Here is an 11965-nt window from a genome sequence, read left to right on the forward strand (position 1 = left end):
GGAGCGTTTTGCTTTAGAATAATTTACTAACATATAATTTAATATTAAATTTAAATATCTTTTAATATTATTAGTAATATATATAATAAATATTATAGGCAAAAGCTTATAATACAATTGTAAATTAGTGTCATATAGTAAGTTATAATAGTTTAACATTTAAAAATTTAATAGGAGTTTTAATGTAAATTTTTAATATAATTTAATTAAATTGAAGTAAACATTAAAAAATCAAAACTTAAATTGACATGACATCAAATGTATTCTATTCAATGTATTCTAATTATTAATCAATTTGAACATTGCCATATAATCAAAACTTAGAATTAAAAATAAAAATACTTACATTTCATTTGTTGAAGTAGAAAAAATTAATCACTAGATAACTACTAGTGATTACAATAGTATAAGCTACGACAAATACAATAAGAAAGGTAAATTCATTTGATAGTAAATTGAATATTTGAAATTACTTAAATATTACATTGTATGTCACACAAAAGAATTTATTTACAATAAGTACATATAAGAATAAAACTAATGTAACTAATAGAGGATATAAGGATAACAAATGGTTATTTCAATTCAATGTAAGATTAGATAAGATTAACAAATAAATTAATAAAAAATTACCATATGATTATGCCACCTAATTTAACTTCTTTTCCTAGAAAGAAAAACTTTACAAAATAGTAAAATAGGAATTAAAGAATTATTAAAAATGCATGTGATTATGTCCCTTAAACTTTGCTTTGAGAATCTTTTACAAATGGAGTTGCAAGCATAGTGAGTTTAACTATGGAGGACCTCTTGGGAAGTCTGGTGCTTCACCTTTGTGAACATCACCTAGATCCAATGAGTGCTAAGTGTTCCATCTATTCTGATGAGAGATGGATTCATATGAATCACCACTCATAAAACATAGGTCAATGAGTTTGACTCAAAAGCTACATAGTTAAATCATGATATAATAAGACCATTATTCTAGACTCATTTAATTTAAAAGTCTCATGAAATGATTTTTCTCTTGATTCCCTTGTCTTCCATCATCACTTGTTTCAAACCCTAGTGTTTAGGGGACAACGAATGTTCACACCCCTGACCCTCGCCCTTCGTGGGTTCAAGCGCCACAAGCAACGTCAATGATTTTGTCACAAACCCTTCATTGTTCTCGCAACCTAGAAGGTCACAATGAGGTTCATGATAATAGGGAGAAGATATGGTGGGTCATCTCTCTTGGAGACCCTTTGTTTGATGCTCTCACATTTTTGCACAACAACTTCTCCTCTCTTGGGGACAAGGATGACATGCACACTCGGTTACCATGAATTATCTCTCATGGAATGTGTAGGGGCTGACAAACCTCCCTAGAAAATATTTTGTTCAAGACACTAGGTGTCAGCTTGGTCATCTTTATGTTCTTTGTCTTCAAGAAGTTGAAGTTGTTGGGTTTCTTCTCACTTCCATTTGCCAAGTTATTTGGTCGAACAATGCCTTATTTGCTTCCCTACATGAGGCTGGATGAGGTGGTGTTATTACTCTTCTCTCTCCTCATTAACTTTCTTCTGTTATTTCGAACGCCTCTAACCCCATGCAGAGGATTGCATGGATCTTGTCGTCTTTTCAAAATCATTCTTTTGGTATTATTAACATTTATGCCCCCAATGATGTTGTTAAGTGTTCATGCATGTGGTATTGGTTGGCAGATCATTTGCCACGTACGACCTGGGTTTTTTGTGGGGATTTCAATATGGTTGAGCTAGCAACTAATGAGGAAGGATTCCTTCCTTTTTGATGGGTAGCTAGTGAGCATAAGGCTTGGTTTTACATGTGAAATAAGCTAGGCTTGTTTGATCCCAATGCTAATTGTCATCGGTTTAATGGGGTTTGGCATACTAGGTCCAACTTTCGAGCTGGTTTAGATAGAGTATTAAAGAGACTTGACAGGGCTATGCTTTTAGCTTAGTCCTTTTTTTCCTTCTCACACAAGCATGCTTTACCTATCACCCCTTTGCCAAATGTGACCTTGTTAAATCATTACCCATCCTTTTTTCTATCACCTGACACACTACTCAGCCTCATCCTTGCAAAATCTAGTTTTATCTCAATACCTCCTTACTATCACATCCACTGACTGTTGCCCACATTCTTCAAATTTGGAATCTCTAGCCTCAACCCCACAACTAGGGTGGATGGATTCAATGGTGGAATGACATCATTCTTCATACTATAGGATTTCTTTGCATTTATGGTAGATAGTTGGCCATATATCGTAGAAGATCTTATGAAGCCACTACTAAAGTTCTATGTACGGCCTCAGAAGCCCTCACCATGAATCTATTTGATATGGATCTTTAGGTTCAGCTTGCCAATCTTCGACACCAAAAACAAGTTGCAGACAGATATGCTTCTAGGGGAGCTCAAATCAAAGCCCATCTCCATTGGCTAGAGGTTTGTGATAAGGCTTCTAAAGAATTTTTCAATGTCATGCGAGCCCACCATTCTATAATGAGCATCAAGAACATAAAGGAAGACCAACAAGTGCTTTCTGACCTACCTAGCATCCTTCAGGCTTTTGTACGTCACTAGGATAAGGCTTCACCACTCAGGGATCCTTTGCAATGCGTGACCAAGTTCTTTCTGACCTACCTAGCATCCTTCAGGCTTTTGTGCTTCCCTATGAGAAGGTCTTCACTGCTTAGGGATCCTTTGCAATGCATGACCAAGCTCTCCAAGTCTATCTTGCTATTACTCCCAATAGGCTTGCTCTTGAGCAATATTCCTTTTGTGAGCAAAAGCTCATGCTTGCTGACCTCAAGGAAGTTGTCATCTCCATGGTGGATGATAAAACCCTTGGTTGTGATGGTTTCCTATGTGAATTTTACAAAATCCTATGGGATGATATTGGCCCTGATCTGCATTGAGTGTATCAAGAAGCTTACAATTCTCATTCCCAAGGGAACATTATTAATAAGGGTAATATCAAACTTATACCTAAAGCTGATGATCCTAAGGGAATCTGCAATTGGAGGCCTATCACTTTGTTGAATGTCTCCTACAAGATTATTGCCAAGGCTCTCTCCCTTAAAATTTGGCATCCGCTCCCTTAGATTGTTCATCCTAAGTAAATGTTAGATTGTGGTGACTGATCAGGAAAGTACTGTACATACTTCATAAATAGTGGGGTTCAAGGCATCGCCCCGAAAAAAAAAAAATTTTGGAAGTAGCCGACATCGACATGGTAGCCGACATATTATGGCCGACATATGGCCGACATGTTATAACCCTAAAGCGGTTTAATACTTGTATAAAAAGGGCTTAGGGTTGGGTATTTTTGATATGTGGTGATACGAAATTGGTTCTTGCAGCGGTATTGAGCTGTAAGGGATTACGGATTGTAATCAGGTTGTAATCACTGGATTGTAATAAGATCGGACTTGCTGTTTGGTGGACGTAGCCCAGGGATTGGGTGAACCACGTTAAATGTTGGTGCCTTGTGTTCATTTCTGTGTGTTCTATTATTTTCTGTTATTGGTTATATTTGCATGTAGTTTTTATTTCTGTCCGTGGTTTATCCTAACAAGTGGTATCAGAGCCTAGTTGTTTCTCAGTTATCCTCTACAAGAAAGTCTCACGGTTAAGTGGGAGTCTCACGGTTGAGTGGGAGCAATGGCAGATGATGGTAAGCTGAGGGTTGATAGGTTTAATGGGCAGAACTTCCAGTTATGGAAGATGCAAATGGAAGACTATTTATATCAGAAGGATTTATGGAAGCCGTTGGAAGGAAAAGCCAAGAATCAGGGAACTATGTCAGAGGCTGAATGGGATCTTTTGGACAGAAAGGCACTTGGAAGCATTCGGTTATGCTTGGCACCATCGGTGGCATTTAATATTACAAAAGCAAAGACGACAGAAGATTTGATGAAAACCCTAGCGACACTATATGAAAAGCCCTCCGCTTCAAATAAGGTATTTCTCATGAAGCGTTTATTTAATATGAAAATGGCAGAAGGTGGATCTGTTGCAGATCATTTAAATGAGTTTAATACTATTACTAGTCAATTATCTTCTGTGGGTATCAATTTTGATGAAGAAATTAGGGCTCTCTTGATTTTGTGTTCTTTGCCTGAAAGCTGGAATGGCTTGGTAATGGCGGTGAGTAATTCTGTTCCTGGATCTAGTACCCTAAAATATGATGATGTGATCGGTGTTATTTTAAGTGAGGAAACTCGTAGAAAATCCTCAGGTGGATCTACATCAGGAAGTGCTTTAAATGCACAAAGCAGGGGCAGAACGACTGAAAGAGGAAGTAACTCTGGAAATCGTGGGAAATCAAGAGGAAAGTCAAAGGGGAGGAGGTCTCAATCGAGAGGACTAAATGATTGCTGGTACTGTGGGAAACTAGGGCACAAAAAGAAAGATTGCTGGACTCGAAAGAAAAATGAAGGAGATAAATCAGATGGAGACAAAGAGGCAAATGTGGTAAGTAACAAATCCGAAGAGGATGCTTTGCTTCTGTCTTTAGAGAGTGTTGATGATTCATGGGTTTTAGATTCTGGTGCTTCTTTTCATGCTACACCTCATAGAGGTTATTTCATTGATTATGTCCAAGGGGATTTTGGGCTTGTTTATTTAGGGGATAATGAACCCTGTCAGATTGTTGGAAAGGGAAAAATTAAGATTAAGTTGCAGAATGGGAATCATTGGCTACTACATGAGGTAAGACATGTTCCAAAACTAAGTAGAAATTTAATTTCAGCAGGGCAACTCGGTGATGAGGGTTGTGTAGTTACTTTTAATGATAAAAATTGGAAGGTTTCAAAAGGTTCCCTTGTAGTAGCAAAAGGTGTGAAAGTAGGCACCTTATATCTTTGTACAGGTCATATTGTTCCTTCTACTTTGATTGTTTCAGAGAAAAATGAATATTCAGGAACAATTACTGCAGATGAGCAGGGAGAACAAATAGCTTCTGTGGATTCTGATACAGTGCTGTGGCACAATAGACTTGGGCACATGAGTGAGAAAGGTATGAAAGTACTTCATTCAAGGAAAGTTTTACCAGGTCTAAAATGTGTGAATATGGATTTCTGTGAAAGTTGTGTGTATGGAAAACAAAAGAGAGTGAGTTTTGTAAAGACAGGGAAGGAAAACAAAAAGGAGAAATTAGAGCTTGTGCATACAGATGTATGGGGACCGGCTCAGGTATCTTCCCTTGGTGGTTCTCATTATTATGTTACATTTATTGATGACGCAACTAGAAAAGTATGGGTTTATTTCCTTAAACAGAAATCTGATGTATTTCAAACTTTTAAGAAATGGAAATGCTTGGTTGAAAATGAGACTGGTAAGAAATTAAAATGTCTCAGATCTGATAATGGTGGTGAGTATTGCAGTCATGAATTTGAAGATTATTGCTCCACTAATGGTATTCGTAGACAAAAAACTGTTCCAAGGACTCCACAGGAAAATGGAGTGGCTGAACGCATGAACAGGACTATAATGGAGCGCGCAAGGAGCATGAGGTTGCATGCTGGGTTGCCCTTACACATGTGGGCGGAGGCTGTCAATACTGCAGTATATTTGATTAATAGAGGTCCCTCTACTCCTTTGGGCTGTGGTATTCCAGAGGAAGCATGGACTGGTAAGAAGGTGAGTTATTCTTTTCTCAAGACCTTCGGTTGTGAAGCTTTTGCTCATATAGACTCTGAAAATAGAACCAAGCTAGAAGCTAAATCAAAGAAATGTGTCTTTGTTGGATATGGCATTAATGAATTTGGTTATAGGCTTTGGGATTTTGAAAATCATAAAATTATAAGAAGCCGGGATGTCATATTCAATGAAAAAGTGTTGTACAAAGATCTGTTGCAGCAACATGAGAAGAAAGAAGATGATTATGTAGTGCTGGATGATACTCCAAAAGCTGATGTTCCAGCCATTCCTCATGATGTGCAACAACTGCAACAACAAATACCACACACACCAGTGAATGTTAGATGGTCAACAAGGCCAATTAGACCTCCACAAAGGTTTTCTCCCTCTTTGTATTCTATTTTACTTACTGATGCTGGTGAACCTGAAAGTTATGATGAAGCTGTGCAGGTGGATACTAAGATTCAGTGGGAGTCTGCAATGAAAGATGAAATGGACTCTTTGCTGAAAAATAAGACATGGGATTTGTGCAAGTTGCCTGCAGGTAAAAAGGCTTTACAGAATAAATGGGTTTATAGGTTGAAAGAAGAGGAAGGAGGTAAGAAAAGATTTAAGGCCAGGTTAGTTGTAAAAGGATTTGCACAGAAAAAGGGAATTGATTTTGATGAGATATTTTCTCCTGTTGTTAAAATGACTTCTATTCGTACTGTTTTAAGTCTTGTGGCTACTGAAGATTTGCATTTAGAGCAGATGGATGTTAAAACAGCCTTTCTTCATGGTGATTTGGATGAAGAAATATATATGGCTCAGCCACAGGGTTTTGAGGTCAAAGGTAAGGAGAACTTAGTGTGCAAATTGAAGAAAAGTTTATATGGCCTGAAGCAAGCACCTCGGCAATGGTATCTGAAATTTGACAGTTTTATGCATGAGCATGGATATAATAGGTGTCATTCAGATTACTGTGTTTATTTTAAGAGGTTGGATGATGATAGCTACATTATTTTATGTTTATATGTTGATGATATGCTTATAGCTGGGTCTAACATGGATCATATTAAGGGGCTGAAACGCCAATTAGCACATGCATTTGCTATGAAGGATTTTGGGGCAGCACAACAAATCCTTGGTATGAAGATTATTAGAGATAGGAAGAACAGAACATTGACGCTATCTCAAGCTGATTATGTTGAGAAGGTGTTGCAACGTTTCTCTATGGAGAATGCTAAAGCTGTCAGCACACCTTTACCTGGTCATTTGAAATTGACTAAGGAGATGTGTCCCAAGACACAGGAAGAGGAGGATAAGATGTCCAAGGTACCCTATGCTTCAGCTGTAGGAAGTTTGATGTATGCTATGGTATGCACTAGGCCAGATATTGCACATGCAGTGGGAGTCGTTAGCAGGTATATGAGTCATCCAGGTTTTGAGCATTGGAATGATGTCAAGTGGCTTCTCAGATATTTGAGAGGAACATCCAATAAGTGTTTACACTTTGGGGGCTCTACTACTGATTTACAGGGCTATGTTGACTCAGATTTGGCTGGGGATATTGATACCAGGCGGAGTACTACAGGTTATGTCTTTACTGTTGGTGGGGCAGCCGTGAGCTGGGTTTCTAGGCTATAGAAGATTAATGCTCTCTCCACTACAGAGGCAGAGTATGTTGCTGCTACAGAGGCAGCCAAAGAGATGATATGGCTTCAGTTCTTCTTGGAAGAATTGGGACATCCTCAGAAGGATAATTATTTGTTCACAGATAGTCAGAGTGCCATTCATCTTGCTAAGAATTCAGCTCTGCATTCTAAGACCAAACACATACAGTTGCGGTACCATTTCATTCGGTCAGTTTTGGAGGATGGACAGTTAAAGCTGGAGAAGATACATACCAATGAAAATTCAGCAGATATGTTGACAAAGGTTGTCACAAGGGAGAAGCTGAACTCCTCTTCAGCTTCAGTTGGTCTTTTAGACTAAGTGTGAATAAAAGAACAGCAGAGTCCAGGGTGGTTTGATCCAGTGGGAGCCCCATGCGGTAGTTGTATTGCTATAGGATCAGTCTCCAAGTGGGAGATTGTTGTTTAGTGTGGAGCCTGATCAGTCCCCAAGTGGGAGATTGTTAGATTGTGGTGACTGATCAGGAAAGTACTGTACATACTTCATAAATAGTGGAAATTTTTTTTTGGAAGTAGCCGACATCGACATGGTAGCCGACATATTATGGCCGACATATGGCCGACATGTTATAACCCTAAAGCGGTTTAATACTTGTATAAAAAGGGCTTAGGGTTGGGTATTTTTGATATGTGGTGATACGAAATTGGTTCTTGCGGCGGTATTGAGCTGTAAGGGATTACGGATTGTAATCAGGTTGTAATCACTGGATTGTAATAAGATCGGACTTGCTGTTTGGTGGACGTAGCCCAGGGATTGGGTGAACCACGTTAAATCTTGGTGCCTTGTGTTCATTTCTGTGTGTTCTATTATTTTCTGTTATTGGTTATATTTGCATGTAGTTTTTATTTCTGTCCGTGGTTTATCCTAACAGTAAATTGGCTTCATTAAGTCCAAATACATTTTGGACAATATTATTTTTGTTTGTCAAGGTATGGAGTGGGCTCGACAATCCAAATAGTAGACCTTGTTTCTTAAGATTGATTTTACCAAGGCCTATGACCGAATTGAATGGCCTTTCATTTTGGCCATGCTTCAAGCATTGGGGTTTGGCCTAGTCTTCTTGCAATCAGTTCAGATGCTCTTTGGCGATGCCTCTCCTTGTATTGCCACAAACGGTCAACAATCTGAAGCCTTTTGGTTCTATAGATGTATTTTTCAGGGCTGCCCTTTAGCACCTTCTCTTTATGTGTTGGCAGTTGAAGGATTTGACTATCTTCTTGCTAATGCTATCTCTTAGGGTCTGGTGCATGGCATTGCTCTTCCAAATTCCACTATGCAATTTGTGAATGGCCATTTTGCTGATGGATCCTTTCTCACCATTTCGAAAGATAAGGATAATATTTCCAATGCCTTATAATGCTTGGATACTTTGTGCCTTGCCTCTAGGTCTGTCGTCTAATGACACAAGACCCTTTGTTATAGACAATCCTTCTTGCTAGGCGCTTAATGGTTGCAACACTATAGGTGGAAATGAGTTCAAGATGGAAAAATCTTTAAGTTTTTGGGCATTCCATTTTCTTTTCAAGCCTCTCTTGTGGAGTTGTGGAATGTTGTCATAGCACGGATTGAGAAGAAATTGGACTATTGGATCACCAAGCCTCTCTCCCTTGCAAGCAAGTTTCAGATTTTCTCTTAAGTGTTGGCTTCTATGCATGTCTACTACTCATGTTGGGCCCCTTCCAAGGCTTCCTACTTGAATCTTGAGCATCTCTTATGACATTTCCTTTGGGCCTCCGATGTTGTGCATCATGGCTTTAACAGAGTTGTTCGGGATTTTTGTTGTTTGCCCAAAGACTTTGGTGGTCTTGGACTACTTTCCACTCACAAATAGGGGATTGCCCTCTGCACCAAGTGGGTCATTTAGGTTCTCACTAGTGATGAGGCCTGGAAAATATTGTTGCAGTATTGCATATCTTTAGGCTTTCTAATTAATCATCCTACCTCAAAGGGGATTGGCTTTCAAACCCTTCTCATGACCACTAAACCTGTGCAGATTCAAGGTACCTTTGTTGGTAAAAGCATTTGAAAATCCTAGGAAGCCATCGATTCATAGCTTCACTGGCCTGGCAATGGGTTTAGAGATGGGCTCTCTAAGAACCAGCAAAGCTTGTAGTGGTTTCCCTTGTTTGTTGTTCAAGGTGTTCTCTTGGCTAAAGTTCAAGTAGCTAGTGTGTTGTGCTTATTTTGAAGGGGAATGAAGATATCCAAAGATTTGTTTCCTTGGGTTACCATGAGCCTTCACTTATGGGAGGACCTGCAAGTTTAGTTCAAGCTTATCTATCTAGATTGATAGATAGTTGATCTTCTAGTTGTTGTGGTGCCTCCCCATCTATTACACAAGCTTGGAATTCACTCATCTTGCCCTTGGTGGAAAGATTGGAAGTGGTATCTTGTCACTCTTATGATCAATTACAAACCCAGGTTGGGCTATCATTGGTTGGTTCTCCACCTCCTGATAGTTGATACTTTCAATCATCATTGGCATTTGCAATCCTCTCATAAGACTTGGAGTCTTAAATGGAACACTACCATGAAGCCAAAAATAGCTCATTTTTCTTGGTGCCTCCTTCTCCAGGGATTACCTTTGGGCCCTTGGCTCCGACATTTGGGGGTCCCGGACCCTAGATGTCCTTTTTATGGTCAGTCAAAAAGCTTCTGTACATTTTTCGATTCTATGAGTGAGCCCAAAACTATTGGCTCTGGATCCATGACTTTTTAAAGCCTTTTTGTCTAGAAGATTTTAGATGGCATATGGTTGTGTTGGGAGATTCATTTAGGCTTTCTTTCAAGTACTAGCAGATATTGCATGCCTTCAGAATGGAGATTTTATTTACTATTTGGAAGGACCACAGTGTTGTTTTATTCTCTCACTGCTTTCTTGATATACATGTTGCTATGTACTCTAAAGCATGCATTTGTAATAATGTTATGATGCAAATTCAAGTACAGATAGATAAGGTTGCACTAGAGGTTGCTCATCTACAAGAGCTTTTGGCACATTGGGAAAATGCCCCTTGTATGGTTGTCAGGGTACCACCAGATGCCCTTTTTGATGATCGTACTCCTCCTTGTGGTTACCACTTGTAGCCTCATCGTCGCTCTCCTAGTGGCAGTTTCAGTGGTTGCCGCCACTTAGCCTCACCTTTGTGGAGGTTGGGTACAGGTCGGTCCCCTGTGACTCCCCTTGCTACCCCTAATGCAGGCTGGCCTTTTACTCATAGAGACCCCAAGTGGGTTTTCCTCAGCTGGACTTAACTATCTCTCCACCCAAGCCAAAGAGAGAAAAAGAACCTAATGATGTTGTGGTTGCCCTTGCTGATGGTTGGGCTCCCATTGAGCCAACTACCAACCCCAAGGACTTTTAGGCTTCTCATGATAAAGATCCTCCCTGAGCGAAAATTGCTCTTGCAGCCTGAGGGCTTTATATTTTTTTTTATTTTTATTTTTTTGATGAATAGTTGATGCAGGAGCATCAAGAGGTATAAGGGCAATCCTGTGTCATATACAAAAAAAATTTACTTAGATATAGTTTTTGTTTCATGTGTTTTCATTTCTGGATACCCATTTGGGTCAAATAAAGCTTCCAACTCTCACAGTTCAACTTTTAGTGTTCTGGGTTAGAATTTTTTAGAGTTTTTAAGCACTTTGGGATACATGTAAATGCCAAAATCATAGGAGTATGTAATTGAGCAATAATTTTGATGAATTAGAAGGTGTAAATTGGTTGCATGATTGTAATGGTAATTTAGAGCATTCCAAAAAAAGAATCAGGTCAAAAGGCCTCACAGTTTGAAAGTTATTGCAGTTTTTCAGCCTTTGAGGGTCCTCCTAAGAATGCTTCAAAGTCAGGTTAGGGGCATTAAATGACCTTGAATAGGGCCAAAAAATGGGGGATGAGCGAAGCTGGTCCATAGGGCTATAGAGCGCTTCAAAAGCTTTCCGAAAATGTAAACGGTTCATCAATCAGAGCTACGGTTCAAAAGTTATGCCTTCTGAAAGTTCGGATACCATTTCTGGATTCTTCTAATTTTGTGCCGACTTCTAATGCGACTTCTAGAGTCTTCTATTTAGGCAGTGGGTGCCAAGTAGCACTTTTTAGAATGTATTCCTAATCCTTAACCCTTCAGGGTTTATTTAAGAACATTTTTTGCATTGTAAAAGGCAGTTCGAAGTGGAGTTTGAGAGGAGGTACTAAAAGGAGAAATTATCTCCAAATTTATACTATTCCAAGCCTTTAGGGCTTGTTTTGAAGTCTATTTTCTCGATATTGAATGTATTAGCATATTTACATAGTTAATAAAGTTTTTCCTTTCTTGTTGTGTCCATTCTATTATTTTGGCTTGATCCCATCAATAGTTGTATTATCTAGCTTCGTGCCAAGTGAACTCGTGAGGTGATCTTGTATCCCTCGACCCCCTTTTTTGTGGATATGTATCTTTAATATTTAATTAATAAGAAAGGTCTATTCATCAAAAATATTTTCTTTACAATATTATCTTCATTCCTTTTATCATTTTTATATAATGTATTTAATCACTCTTAATAACTTTTGAATTTCATTGTGTATATGTTTAGTATTAACAATTACAATCATTTTTCATAATACATCATCAAATGTAAAACAATGCCAAAGATATAAAGA

The sequence above is a fragment of the Cupressus sempervirens genome, chromosome 11 (assembly GCF_028749045.1).
Source record: "Cupressus sempervirens isolate cs-2001-9-10 chromosome 11, ASM2874904v1, whole genome shotgun sequence".
Classification (NCBI taxonomy): Eukaryota; Viridiplantae; Streptophyta; class Pinopsida; order Cupressales; family Cupressaceae; genus Cupressus; species Cupressus sempervirens.